Source organism: Larimichthys crocea, chromosome XIII (genome assembly GCF_000972845.2).
Source record: "Larimichthys crocea isolate SSNF chromosome XIII, L_crocea_2.0, whole genome shotgun sequence".
NCBI classification, from domain to species: Eukaryota; Metazoa; Chordata; class Actinopteri; family Sciaenidae; genus Larimichthys; species Larimichthys crocea.
The window spans coordinates 20,978,722-20,994,366 of NC_040023.1; the positions used below are offsets into that span (position 1 = coordinate 20,978,722).

At 38.6% G+C, this 15,645-nt stretch overlaps 1 long non-coding RNA gene across 1 annotated transcript; it reads right to left on the reverse strand.

Annotated features, from left to right (window-relative positions):
- Positions 1-7,096: 7,096 nt before the first annotated feature.
- On the reverse strand, positions 7,097-15,093 carry LOC113747468 (uncharacterized). Its single transcript, XR_003463649.1, has 3 exons — positions 14,979-15,093; positions 13,812-13,950; positions 7,097-8,490 (listed from the first exon to the last, which is right to left on the reverse strand). It is a non-coding gene; the product is annotated as an uncharacterized LOC113747468 (long non-coding RNA).
- Positions 15,094-15,645: the final 552 nt, after the last annotated feature.

The window sequence follows — 15,645 nt, forward strand, 5'->3', positions numbered from 1 at the left end:
GAATGCCAGCTCTGTGCATATACCTCCACCCTCGATCAAGGCGAGGCCTTTGGGGCATCCCCCTACCCACTACAGTTGATTTGAAAAACCTCTTCACATTTTTTCAAAGTATATGCATTTCATACTATTTCTGCATTTCCACAAATGGAAACAGCTTGAAAGCTGAAAACTCTTGCATTTATATTTGTTTGAAGGGGGGCACATATCATTGAATATAAGAGGGTCTATTTAAAATGTTTTTCTCTGTGCAGTGTTTTGCTTTAGGCTTGGGAATAAGCCAGGCTCAAAAGCATAAGCAAAGCACTGAAAAAAACATCTTGAGCGTTTGATTGCTGGAATTCCAAAATATATAATTGTGTAGTTTCGATTTCTATTTCACTTTATATCAATGTTACACATGCACTAGACACATTTCTTGTCCTTTCTGTGCCTGAGATGATCTTTATAGCCATCTATCAGTGATGCAGCAATAAAGTGATTGACTTTGAAGGACAACAAGGCATAAAGTGGAAGTCAACATGTGAAACTTAGTTTAATGAGTTTAATTTCAAGTGAAAACAGAATCTGGATGGTCTCTTATCTGCACATACTGTAGTTGTTAGTTATTAACTTTTAGATCAACTACTTGTGCACTGAAGTAGTTTTGCTGACTTAACAATATTACACTGAATAACACCTGTGTATTAGAGTGAAACTATATCCCAACTCAAGTCTCATATATGCTCCAAAACTCCCATGAAAATATAGCCACTGTTCATCATTTATTGGACCCACTGAAAGCATCACCCATTAACCCTCTTCAGCCTGCTGCAGCACTTTTTACAGAAACTATTTCACAGCCCCGTAGCTGTGTTCACCAGCAGCGCTGCAGCACAAAGGTCTCTGGTCGTGCTATTTGAATTTACTTAATATTTAGTCTCATTCAGTGTTTGCCTAGGGTATTGCTCGATGCGTTTCCGAGCATATGGCACATTCCTCTGCAGGTCAGCATATGGCAGTGCAGAATTTAGATTTAGTTTAGATTCAAAAAAAAGAAAGAAAGAAAAACAGAAAGAAGAAAACAACCCCCCCTCCCTCTCCTGCTCTCCCCTCCTCTCCATCCATCTGTCGTTTCCTGTAGATGCTGGGAAAGTGAAAACAGAGGGAGAGAAAAAAATAAGTGAAACATCTGATGAAACCCACGATGGTGTGCTGGAGCTGATAGCCCTGCAGTATGGCCACTTTGTGTGTGCGTGTGACCATGTGCATGTGTTCACACTTGTAGTAATGCAGGTCTGTGTGTGTTTCGTGATAATGCACGCATGTTGTATGAGAAAGAACATAATTAATGGGCTTGTGATTTAGGCATAGGAAAGGCTGTAATGCCATTTATTCCAGCTTTTGACACAATGTACGGTGCTGAGGTGTTGAGATTTTAATGAGAATTAATCAGAAGTGGGGCACTAAAAATAATAATAATAATATTGAAAACAAGTTTTTCTGTCAAAGTAAATTCTAAGGAGTGATTTAGAGAAGAAGGTACTCAGGGCTGGAGTTCCACGTGTTTTTCCTTTTTTTTTTTTTTTTTAGGGTCATATGCAATACATAACTGTTCTTTTTAGGGATGATAAACTCAGCACAATGAAGTGCAGATGGATTGGCCTTCCACACTACACTGCTCAGCATTAGCTGATAACATAGAGGGATCACGAAGAAAAAGGCTAAGGGAATCCTTACTGAAAATCTACTGAAAAAGACATTTTAACAAATATTACGTGTTTTATGTTGAACGTAGAATACATACTGAAATACACAGAATTTTTTCTTTGGCTTGTTCTCTGATTTGTTTCGCACTTTCAGTTATATCAATAACTAGTTGATTCATTCCATGTGTTACTTCACTCTGATCAAATCTTGACTAAAATGAAATAAAGAGAGAGAAAAGGAAAGAGATTGTTGATAATACACAATCCTGGTGACTCAAGCAATGATGTATCTGAAATCTAGTTGATGTTGGTGATTTTGTGATTAGCATGTGCACATGTGAGCTTAATTTTAATTTTAATCCAATATTTCTTGTTTACTGTGCCATTTACTTTTTTATGGCCTCAGACCCCTCCGTCAGGAAAATTGCAAATTACTTTAAGTTGTTCTGCAGATTAAGTTAGGCTCACAATGTCATGATTGCAGACATCGCTTTTACATACACATCATATATGTTCTTTTCTTTTAACGCCTGACACCCTACGCTGATTACTCATGCTCAGTCTGAAGAGTGATTATTTTAAATAGCCCAGATGCCTGTGTGTGTGTGTGTGTGTGTGTGTATTTGTGTGATGTGTGTTCGCTTTGAAATCAACTTTATGCTAATCCTGTTCTACGCCTTGACAGTCTTAGTGTGGAAAGACATTACCATAACTAGCTAGTGCCATGAACAACAGGGGGTCTGTGTGGTTCATATACAGTACAGCACGTAGGTGTGTGTGTGTGTGTGGTTGTGTTTGAGGTGTGTATGTGCGAGAAAAGAGCTTTAAGGAGACAGAATGTCACTCTTTTCCCTCGTTTGCTCTTTCGGACTGTCTTAGTTAGAAGAAGACCTCTGCCTGCTGCCTCAGTCTCATTTACACCTACAGAGGTGTGGGATCTGGGACTGCCACACACACGCGAGCACACACAAGAGACCTTTTCCCAACCATAAAGCATATGGCTGAGAGAAGGAGCTTGACTTGTGACTTGAACTGACAACGAGTCACACCAAAAGTTCATGAATTATGATCTCTTATCTATCCTTTGTGTTATCAAAAAGAAAAACAATACACCAATAGATAAATAGAAACCAGAAATAACCAGAAAGGATATTTACCACACTCGCTTTCAGTTCCACTCATCCCCTATTTGCTCTTCCTGTTTGTTTATAACATGGAGCCTAACTCCCAGCAGGACACTTGAGGCGGGCAGAGCTGACACACACATAAACACACATGTGCGCACACACACAGACCTTGTAGCTGCTGCTGGCACCACGCCATCCTGTCTAGGCCAGTCTATGTGTAAGGGGTGAGCTGTCTGCCCTCATCAGTGCCAACATGTCGCATATATGTACGCTGCTCCAGGGGGACCTGTGTGTGTGTGTATGTGTGTGTGTGTGTGTCCGTCTGTTCAGCCCTTTACCGATAGGATACCCAGTGACCATGTGGGGACAACAACAATGCTCATTATACTTGTGACCCCAATCTTATTTGATATATGTATCCACAATTTATGTGCATATGTACACACATGTGCAAACACAGATACAGATTGTATATATAGGCATGGAGACACATTTTTATACACATGCAGGTGGATACAGGCACAACAACACAAGCACATGTTTATATATCAATATGATGCTGAATTGTGAAGCAAGTGTTAAAGCTGTGTTTATACTTGTTGTATGAATTGTGCATTCAAACAAATCTTGGAGCACATTTGAATTGCCTCAGAAGCCATGCATATGTTTCACACACCATAACAAGCCTAAAAGCACCTCATATGTTCATATGTATTGACCTGAGACGTTTCAAACAGAATGATATATATTCCTGCTACAAGACTAGAAGCAACACACATGTTCATGAATAAACTATACAAACAGTGCTATTCAAAGGTAAACATCAAGTTTCGCCAAGCTGCATTTATGACTATAATAGAAGTGCTTCCTACATGTATGGGTCCTTAACAAGATTTTCTGAATCGTTATTTTAGTAATGGTGTACATGAAAGCACTGGTGCACTACTCACACGTACAATACCTTGTCTGTTTTAAAATGTTGTTTTAAAAATAGGCATTTCTAAAGCATGAACATCTTTCATGACTAAGAGCAGTGACCTTCGACTGGATGTTTGGCTTTTCATTATGGCATCACACTTAACAGAAAATTCTCACTGGAAGCAGATTTGCGTCTCTCATATACAACAGTACACACACATAGACCCCATAGCCCCCTGTGGTAAAAAGGTCCGGTCACATTTCTCACCGGGGGAAATGTTTTCTTAAATGCCTGCAAATGAAGGCAAATCTTCCTCAAAGCTGGATTCAAATTGGTCGCAGATTGAAGTCAACACAAAGCTTTTTGAGCTTTTAGATATACATGTTTTACTTGCATTTACTATCACAGCTCCAGCAAACCTGATTTCCCATTCTCCCTCTTTGTCATGCTCGCGCTTTTCTAACTGCAACTTCAGCACAAAAAAGATGGTCTGAATGCTGCTTCTTCACCTAACAGGTGGTCTCTGTTTAACTCAGAATGAATGAGAATGAGGTCTCAGTTATTACATTAGGTCTAAATTATATTGGTTTGAGTCATAGGATCTGAGATTAATAAAAACCTACATGTGTTCAAGTCATTTTTTTTTTCTTTCAAATGCCATGCAGCTGTCTAACTCAAAAGCCCCGTAGTGGTAATTGCGCTTCTCCCTTATCATGACTGGCATTTGCACATAATACTGACACATTGGTCCATGCTGGCATTTACCGATGAGGCAGAAGGGCAGTGTCAAACACACTGTTGCACCCAGGCACAGACGGACACACACATATTTTGATCTTGAGTTTGCAAGTGTGCACATTCACACACAGCTGCCCACAAGAAGGTAAATTGCAGCACACATACGTGCAAATATCTTTGTCGTATTCTTTGTCTGTATGTGTGTGTGAGTGAGAGCACGAGAGACAGTCTTTTCGTACCCAAGACCCAGTGTCGTGATGTGTCGAAGTCGACAGTGTGTGCGCTCAGTAGGCCCCCTGGGCCATGAAACACTGATCTTTATGTCAGCTCAAAGGAATGGAATCACCCTTTTCTCTGTCAGCCATTGTGTGTGTGTGTGTGTGTGTATATGTGTGCGCAAAGCAATGAGGAGACAAGAGGACTCGGCCTTGCTTTGAACTCTGTCACTTTGTTATAAGTCACTGCTTTATGCTGTCTGAATTCTCTCTCCATTTGAGCTCTTGCCATCTCTGCTTCTCACAGCAGATTTCGATTTATGTCTTTTTCTGGTTTCTTCTAGCAGGGTTCTCCTCATGCAGGAAGACTATGTGATGGATAAAACAATACACCAAAAGGCTCATTTGATATTCTTTAATTACAGCAATAGTCAGCAGACATTTGTACAGACATACATATCTCCCTCAAGGTCTACGCATGTGGTCTTGTTACAACCTGGAGCTCTAATCACCACTAAAAGGTGTTTGATCTCAAAACACATGGGAAAGATCCTAACATTGCATTTCCTTCCACTTCTCAGGCATTAGATCCTTGTGATCCTGACTCTGGGTGAGGTTGAAGCATGCGTACTGCCTTTGGTGCTGTCAGTCAGTCAATCAGAAACATCAAAAGAATGTGGGAAAAGATTACATCACATATTCTATCAAGAAAAAGCTGTCTATCTATCATCCTATACCATCCATCCACCAACCCCATCACCCACCCACCGATCCATCTATCCATATGATCTACTTGCTCACCAAATAATGGGACTGTTTTCCTTGCAACAGCCCATTACCCTTTGGTCACTTAGTGGGAACTGTTTAGTTCTCCTCCAGTAAATACAGTGACAGTTCTCTTTCATTATTCAGCAAAGCGTGGTCTCATGCAACTAAGGTGTGAACTCTGACTTGATGGACCTGACCTTAAACCCACCAATTCTGACATGTCGCTGATGTAAGGGATGTTAATATTCAGCCTTCACAAAGACAGTCAATAGTCAACATTCAGAGCAATTTAAACCCAGATTGGGCAAAATGGGAAGAGCTGATATGTGTCTTTTTTTCCGATTGATGCTTTCATTTAAAATGCATGAGTAATGTTTAGGCTATTGTTGTGTGGACACAAAGATTTTCAGCTGATACTGCAAGTCACACGTTACCCACTGTCAGCCGCTCTTTCCATATTTCAGTTTGTCACACCTTTATGTACACAATTTAACATTACACCTGTAAACATTTTACTTTGCTTTATTTTCTTTAAATCATTTTGTATTGCTCTTATACTGCTTATTTCCATAGTTGTTTGTATTTGTGCTCCTACCCCCCCTCTTGTGTTCACTGTCAATTTCTGAAGCAATGACCTGATTCGCTCACACCGATCAATAATGTTTGATCTCATGTTGCATTTTAAAGTGTTAAAGATGTGTTAATAGGAACACATGTTGGTTCAGTATGAGGTATGTTCCTGGCTGCATATGCGGTGCTGAAAGATGTGTAAAGAAGTGCAAAATGTGTCAGAATCGTCTGTACACTCACAAAATGTTGCCCTTTTTAAACTCTTTTCATTTAGCCACATAATAATGTTTATAATTTGATTAAACAGCAATAAGAGATGTGACTACACACATTCTGTGGTAGATTCCATTTAAGATTAAGAAAAAAATAGGATTTATTTTTCCATCAGATTTCACTCTGTAACAAACCTCTTACAAAGCCAACATTGATGTTAACCCTCCATAAAAAAAATTACTCTGCCCTTACCAACACATCCAGAAATGTCAATTAACAGCACTGTCCTTCATTTGAATATTTCTGATTATTATGCAGCTCCTGCTCTTACATATTCAAAACGGGGTTCTCAATCCAATTAAATGGGCAATGTGCTGTAAAGGCGTGGGCAAACATGATTGAAGGCAGAGCTTAGGATGACAAACAAGAGCAATCTGAGGGAGATGGAAAACCGCTTGCTGCGAAGTTAATGGAAGACTGTGTGATGATCACTGATGGAGCAATGGGTGGAGATGTGTGTGTGTGTGTCTGTGTGTATGAAACAGAGAGAGATAAAGGTACTAAAAGAGAAGTCTGAGTATAGGGGAATAAGAGAGCAATATGGAATTATGGGCATAAGTTAAGAAAATAAAATAAATCTTAGATCATGTTTGTGCATATGCTTACAAAGTCACGTCCGTGTGCTTTTTCATATGTGACAATCTGCCATTTGATGCTGCTGAAATTTAAATACGTGAAGGTACACAGAGAGGCTGACAGTAATTAAAGTAATAACATTTTATTTAGAAACAAAATCAACAAAACAATTTAAAAGCATGGACAAAAAGCAATTAAGACAAGGTTATATTAACCGGAGGGAATGTTATTTGAAGAGAATGTTTAATTGGCTTGTTTAAAAGAGCCAAGAGTCAGAGGTGCCCTTTACTCCTTTAGTCAATGCATATGTATCCTGTGGAAATATATTTAAAATAACAGGATATGCAGTGATCTTTTTGTGTCTGTAATCGTGTGTGTGTGTGTGTGTGTGTGTGCCTTCATCTTCCCTTGGTTCAAAACCCAATCAGTGTCTTTAAAATCCATGCTCAGGAACGGCCTGATGCTGTTCTGTCAGACTATCCTTCTGATGAATGCCTCGGCATCCCACCGGCTCGCTAAATATGCGCAGTGAAATGAGCTGAAACACGGGCCTTAATTAAAAAGTGGAGACCCACGAAGATGTGATTAAAGCAACGCTCAGCGGATTATAGTGACTAAAGCATCTCTGAAGGCATACAGAAACAGAAGGAGAGAGAGGGAATGAGAGTGATTAAGGCACCGCTTTCTGTCTTTTTCCTTTCATATTTTCTTTCCTTTACACCATCATGCCTCATAGAGAGCAAGTGCTTGTCTTTCACTGACAGTTGTGACTGCAGGCCTCGTGTAAAGCAACTTTATGTGTTACAATAAATGAGATGTTGAACCTTTATCTCAATCTCACCTGACTATATCCTAATCTCATGTAACTATTGATGCTTGAAGCAAAGACATGCTGGCTGAGAGAACTTTCTTATTTATCTCAAGTTTATAATTTCTGAGTGATGATATAAATAAAATATGAATTTTGTAACCCGTTGGACATACAATTACACACAAGCTGTGGCAGTAAGAGCCATACTGTAGGGTGATTAACAATGTCTTTTTCATGGGAGTCAGACAGTAATGACTCAGGCCCTTTTATGAACGCTGCATTGTTAAGCAGCCATAATGATACTCTTATTAATAATGTAATATCTCTTCTCTTCTCTTCTCTGTTTGTTCTATGAGCAACGTGATATTTTTCGTCAGAAGGGCTATAATAAAGAGAGAAGAATATGTGCTCCATCTGATTTACTTTCAAAAATACTTGGATTTTTTGTTAAATCTTTCATGTACTTGAGATTTGAGGACTGTGTGGAAAAACCTTTACAAAACAAAAGTGATGTGTTAGTAGTAATAGTGCTGGATAAAGCCATCATCCAGCATTCATGGATCCCAGTTTAAGCATATAAAATGATGACTTACACATTTTCAGACAAGAAAGAAAAAAAAAACATTTCTGAGGTAAAAGTAGACGTTGGACTGCACCACATACACAATTTTTGCCTTCTCTTAAAATAGCACTCAAGGCCTTTTTATTCAATCAATCACTACTTCTGTGTCTCATTTACTGTCTTGGTCTCCTGTCCTTCTCCTCTTTCCTCTTCTTCCTCTGCCTCTTCCTCATTCTCCAAGATGACCTACGGGATGTATGCAAATACAATATGTTTGTTCCAACATCAGGTGTATGGGTGTCAGTTCCTATATTAATCAAATCCTTTTGCACAGTATCAGCATGCTAAGTGGGGTAGTGTTAGATAATGCAGATACCAGATAGACTGTGCATTCTGTAGATAATCTCTTTAACATCAGTATGATTAAAGGCTGCATCTCATATCCATAAGATCCATGATCCAGTAGCTCTTTTATCGAATCTTTCCTGAATAAAATGGGTGTAGGATGAAAAGGAGGTGGAAAGGATTTATTAATAACTACTGACTTTTGTCTTCCTTTTCCCTCTATTTTTGAAGGATTAAACGAGAAAGAGGACAAACATGAGGGAAGTAACACAACATGTGGGGTCAGAGGGAAAGGGTGGAGGGAGGGGAAGAGTAAAGGAAGATACTGTAGAAGAAGGGCTGAAATAAAAGTAAAGAAGGCAAAATAGAGGAAAGGTTAAATAAGGAGCTAAAAATATCACTCAGACTGGATGAATTAAATGCTATTTGCTCATCCTATAAGTAGTATGCAATTAGAAAAAAAGTAAATTTCAGTCTGTCAGAGGCTAAAAAAGGCAGGTCAGGTGGAAGTGTCTTTTTACATCTGCCTTTTTTACTCATCCACACCTACATCACTGATGTCATCCCTCATATTACCAGCCTCCCAACCCCCATATCTCCCACTGACACTAACTGATTAACAGTCTCTGCAGGCCTTCTTACCACCTCCTCCCCTCTCCACCTTGTCATCCTACAACCCTGTCCATCTTGTTTTAATATTTACACATTAATTTTGTTGCTCATCTGTGGAGACGTCCCACTTAAATAGACAGCATGTACTGGATGGTGACTGGCACAACACCAGAGAGAGGATACTAGATCACGCGGACAAACTTATGGCATGTTTGCATATATTGTTTGCATGGATGATACCTTAATGCACCAGTTCAGTAGTGAAGTTGAAATCAGCTGTTTTCAGTGTTTGCACTGAGAGGTCAGAACAGATTATCTTATGTGACCTGCTGTGTCAGGGTTAAGGGCTTACATCTTTCTCTCACAAACTAGACTGAGACTGCATCAAACAGCCATTGACATAAAGCTAAAATAAGATCAGCAACTGTCAAACCAAGCTCACTGAGAGTGGAGGGGGAAAAAACAGAAGGTGAGACAAGAAAAGAATCTCACTCAGTTTTTTTTAAGCTTTTTTCCTCCATGTTCTCATTTTGTGAACCACCAGCAAACTGACTGAAACTATTTTTCCATGCCAGATGTGATACAAGCAATTCTGTCACCAGTGATTATTATCATAATCATGTATTCACTTATTTCTTTATTCATTCATATCACTGTATGAATGTTTTATTTTCACTCATTTGTCAATAAAATCTGATGAAACATTAGGCCAGATAAGTATGGATTGTTTCATATAAAGGTAAATGACTGTCCTGATACTAAATTGAGCTAACTGATCAGATAAAGAAAAAAGTGAGAGATTTGTTTTAAAGTTATATATCGGTAAAATGCTGAAAATTAGATTTATCAGTAATGTACGTAAGATCAGAGCTATAGTTCATCTCTTGTATCTTTTAACTTAAAAATGTATTATATAGGTATGTAATTCTAAATATTATATTATAGAAATATTACTGTTATTAAGTACCTCTCCTCTGTCATCAAAATGTTAAATACAGTATCAAATGCAATACATGCGACAATACTTGTGACAAATCATTCCACATCAGTTGAAAATTTAATGAGTTATGATTTTAAAAAGACCTCTTGCGTCATAGACTTAAATACACTGAATGCACGAATATGGCGGCTGCAATGACACATTGCTTGAATTGAGACGAGCGGCCAATGAGGTATCTAGGTATAAGAGAAATAGCATTACTTTTTCACAGCATGTGCTTTCCACTTGCTGTCAGTACTGCAGTGATGTAGCTCACCTTAATAAAGCATTCATTAATTCCTTCATTAGACTTATATAGTGTGCTGCTTGCCTGACTTGTCTCCTGACTTGTGCTGTCACCTGCACTGCTGTGAGAACATCCAATGCTGAAAGGTCAAGGTGCCACCACTACTGAAGAAGTGAGAGTTTGTAGCTGTAACGCACGCACATAACTGTCAGTGTCTGTCCTGGAAGCTGTCAGTGTGACACTCTCTCCTGCTTCTCTGCAAATGCAAGCGCTGTCTTCACTGCAGATCCGATAGAAACAATGTGTCATCAGACAGGTTTATAAATGACTAGACCATGTTCCTTGGTAGATACCAGACGATTGATTCATAATATGAATCGTTGTCTGAATTATGCTCCACCTTAGAGACATAGTGCATGCAAATCAGTGATCTTTTGGTGCACTTGTTATTGTCTTTGGTCTGTATAAACTGCTGTTTCTATAATTTCCTGTATATTCTTCTTGTTGAATGTTGATGAAGAATATTTAAGCATTTCAAAAGAACCCTTTTATTATCTCAGATGTAGTTTTCTCTGCTTGACTCTGCCCTTTGCCCCAGCTTTTACAGGAATGTATTTTTTGACAGTCTCCTAAAAGGGATTACAGTAATACAGAGTCACATTTTGTGCAAGATTTAAATTGTCTAAACATGATTCCAGCTCGGTTATTATCACCACTGTTGGATAAAAGCTACACATTTTAAAGAAAAACGTGTCTGCTATTTAAAACATCTGCATTTCACATACTCAGTCCCACAGTCTCTGTTTAATAAACCTTTTTCTGCACATAAAGGTCCATTATAAAGTTTAAAGCAAGACACAACTCAACAAGCTGGATTTTAACTCAAGATGAAAGCATGCCATGTTATCTGTCTGTTCTCACTTACAGTACATACACTCACATGTAGTGTGCACAATCTCCAGCTCAACTACTGTCCCCTTGCTGATTACCTCTGAAGTCAGGCTGCAGGTGGAAGAATAATGATCATAAAAATGTCATCACACATTCGCCGCTGAGAGACAGAGAGAGAGAGTGCAGGGCTTTCCATTTACTAAAAGGCTTTTACAATGGTCACACCAAGAATATAAAAGACAGTCAGTAAATTCGTATAAGTAATGTAAGTCCATGTAATTAAGTGGCCTGAGAGGCTTGAAGAGGCAGAAAGGTAGAAAAGGTGCTGTTTGTGTGTGTGTGTGTGTGTGTGTGTATGTGTGTATGTAATGTGTGTACAAGATTGAAACAGCAGGACTAAAAATACTAAGAGGCAGGAAGTCAGCAGGGGTGTCAGCGCAGAGCACAGTAAGAACACCACAGCTAGGTGAAACCATCTGATGAGGTGTCTCACTCCTACACACGCATACACAGCTGTATGACATGCCGTCATTTATGTTTTTTTCTCATAATGGAAGCCTGTTTCCTCTCTCGCTGATACTGTGACCTTGTTAAAATATGATGGAGGAAAGAAGATGATTTTTATTCAGGTGTTGTAAAAAAAAAAAACTTAAAGTATCAGGACAAATCAGTGTTTACATAAAAAAACAGCAAGGATATGTGCAGGATGATATGAAAAGTGCTGCATAGTAATGCTGCAGATATCTGCTGTAAAATATGGAATATCAGGTTATGAACAGTAAATGTTCATATGGAATATAAAATAACGGTGTTCTTATAAATATCAGACCTGTGTGTTGACTGAACTGTGAGAAGCTGCTTGAGTCCTATCTGTTGTACTCAGGGGCGTTGCAGCCTGTGTACAAGTAACATGATATAGACATCATGTCCCATAAAGTTGGCTATGTTATGTAACTTGGCATGAGAGTATATTTACCATTTGTGGGGCTGTGAACTTCCATTTTATTTAAAAAAAAAAAAAAAAAATCATAATCAGTTGTAGAACCACTAAGATTCAGGCAACTAAAATAACAGGAATTTCCATTTTCTAGGAAATCTTATTTTACTGAAGTGCAACAGGTTGAGACACAAAGATGTGTATTAAGTTTTCCCTCTGTGCCTTTTTCCCACCTCAAACAGAACTAGCGGAGTCTTGAGGAGAACATAATCTTTTCCCATAAAAGGCCCTCCATTGGGGGCGCAAAGCCAGATGTGTTAAGCAGTGCGATCAATCTGCTAGTAGCAAATGAATGAATGAGCTATTGACATATGTTTTATTTGATCTGTTAGACTTTGTATCTAACACCTCAGATGCAAACACTGAATATTGCATTATTTTGCATGTTGCTGTGTGTGTAGTTTCTCTGTAAAGACATGATGCTCTGCTATGACATGAGACGATGAAGGCGGATGAGAGTGTGGAATGACCAGAAGGAAAACTCAGATTGGAAAGGAGAGGAGGAGAGTTGAGGGATTCCACGTGTAAAACTACTCCTCATTCCTTTATACATCTCACTCTCCATCTTTCTTATTTCACTCCAGCTGTCTCTCCTACCCTCCTTCATCCTCGCTTCCTGCCTGGCTGGATGGTGATGCTTTAAATAAATGGTGCCAGATGTATGATCAGAAATTAATTTATCTACCTGACGCGCTCCCCGCGACAATTTCCAGGGCAATATGTAACAGTTTGAAGTCTGAGGCGGTGAGAGGTGGTGGCTAACACAATCTTATCAAACCAGAGAGGGCTGGCTGGAGAATCTTGCAGGCCTCCCCGGTCTGTTGGATATTATTCACTCTGATGCCTTCAAGAGCTTTATCAGCATGCCAGAAATACTGAGTAACTGAGTAAAGCCTGTTTCTGTATCTGTCTCTGCCTTTGCACACAGACGTTCTTACACTTAAACACATAAATACACATGTTTGCATGTGTTGCCCTGTTTAAACACAAACACTTAAAAGGAGCACACCGAAATACATATAATTTTGATGTACTTGCTTATTATTTTGCCTCCTATTGCAGGCATAGACAGAATTGGACTGGACATACAATTGCAGACACACTGCCTGTCAACCTCCTACAGCCACAGTGACACACACACACACACACAAACACACACACATTGGATTGGTCCCAGCGCCTGCCATCTGCGTGTGTTTGTATGTTGGCCTATTGTACCAGGGAATGTGTTATATTAATGTGTGAAAGTGAATGAATGGGTGTTGAAATGAGTCTTTTGATATTTGGAAAGTACAGAAGGTCAGGCTGTTACATGCTGTCAGGGCCAACGTTGTTTCTTTGAAGAAAGTTTAGACTGAAGTTTGTATTCAAAGTGCAATTTGGACAGAAATCACTGAGAGCCTTGAAAGCCAATTTTTTTTTTTTTTTTAAGTTTATTTTGATATGAATTGTACAGAGTTTGATTCAAACAGGAAAAGCAGAAAAAAAACCCTTACCTGTACAATACAGTCATTCTCGTTGGCTTGATGTTGTTGTCACTTCTTTTAAAACACTTGGATTGAAAGTGTTGGCAAAGGCAGCATGACATATTCCAGCATGGTCTTGTTGTGGTTTTTTAAGACTTTCAAGGTACTCCTCATGGAAAATAAATAAATAAATAAAAAAGTTAAAACTGTAGACATTTTTAGACAGTTAAGATGTGTTAAAAGTTGACTTCCTTCAAAGAAATTGCAGCTTTAGCAATGATAACATTTAAAGATTTAGTGGCAGTGAAATTGGTGTCTGTCTTTTAGCAAATATGCAAAACTTGTGAAACTCCTGGGAAAGATAAGGAGGGAAATTTAACCCCCTTCAGAAAGTCACAAGTCATAAAGAACTGCATTTCAAGGTCCTAGTTTTCTGTGTCTCATGTGAAATTACACTCAGTCAAGCAGAGGCATATAGACATATAATCAGAACCATTAATGAAGAATTGAGATGGGATAGAGTATAACAAGAACCTAATAAGCTTTAGAAAAACTAGAAAAACTATTTTCAAATATTAATAGTCAGGCCAAGGCTGAAAATAAGCATCGATATCCTCAGCTATGTCATTAATACACGAGTGTTTGTGCTGCACATAAAAAGCACATCAATATATAAAAATCACCTTTAGTATGATTAAAAGGTGACAGATATATTCTGTAAGAAATTAATTTAATTCTTTAATTATGATGTCTTATGTAGTGTTATGTTAATTCAAATGCTTCCTCCTCTGAAGAAAGTTCATCTTCAGAATTCAAAGGCTACAAACACAAGCTTCCGTTTGTCTGTGTAAATCTTCAGAGCACAGGCACATTTTCACATTTCACATAATTTCTTAGGTCAAAGCTCTGTGAGTATGTCAGTAACTTATATAGCAACACCCACAACAGGAAGCAGCTTTGTGTAAGTATGTATGCATGCACCTTAACATAGATTCAATATCCTCTGTAAACGGTCTGCTTAATTCATTGTTGTTTGTTTTACAGATGTACCTTGTGCATTATGATGTTTTGGTAACTTTTCTTTGGTGTCAACATCATTACTGAGGTGAGGGGAATATAATATGTACTTTATTGATCCCTATAACCATACACACAAAGGGCTCATAGAAATGCAAATGGTGAGAGATGGTGGAGTACCTTGCTCAAGAGCACTTCAGCAGTCCACCCTCCATACTTTGGTCCATGCTGGATATGACCCCGCCATCCTTCGGTTCCCTCCAGCTTTAAGCTGCTACAGACATCCAATCTGAAAAATCTTAATTGAATACAGATTATTGCTGAGTTACGAAAGCGAAAGTGCTTGGTCCAGTTTAACCATGAATGTGAAGTCAGGATGTTTATTTTTAATTGCGTCTTGTAGTTGACATTGAGTGAGTGACTCCTGCAGGGGAAGAAATGCATAATGTTGCCTAATTGGACATTATTTACAGGTGCAGTACAACTTAAGCTAAAGAAATAAATAAAACATATGTATATATTTGAAAAAAAGGCTATCACAAGGCCCACTTCTTTACCCCCTTTTCCTGTAGCACAGAATACAACAAGAAAAAGCTCTAAAGGCCAGTTATGATTTAAAGCCTAGAAATGAAAGGTCAAACCCCATGATCATTTTAATACATTTTCATTCTCAGATGTACCTTACCTTTTTCTTCTTTATGTAACTGTTTATAAAACAATGAACTCTGCCCTTGGAACTAGTGTTGTCAAAGCAGTCTTTTGAAAGCATTCCTTCTGGTACAAATTCCTTTTGCGCGTTTTAATCGTATTGCAGATAAAGAAGAACATCAAAAGGCATCTTTTCTAT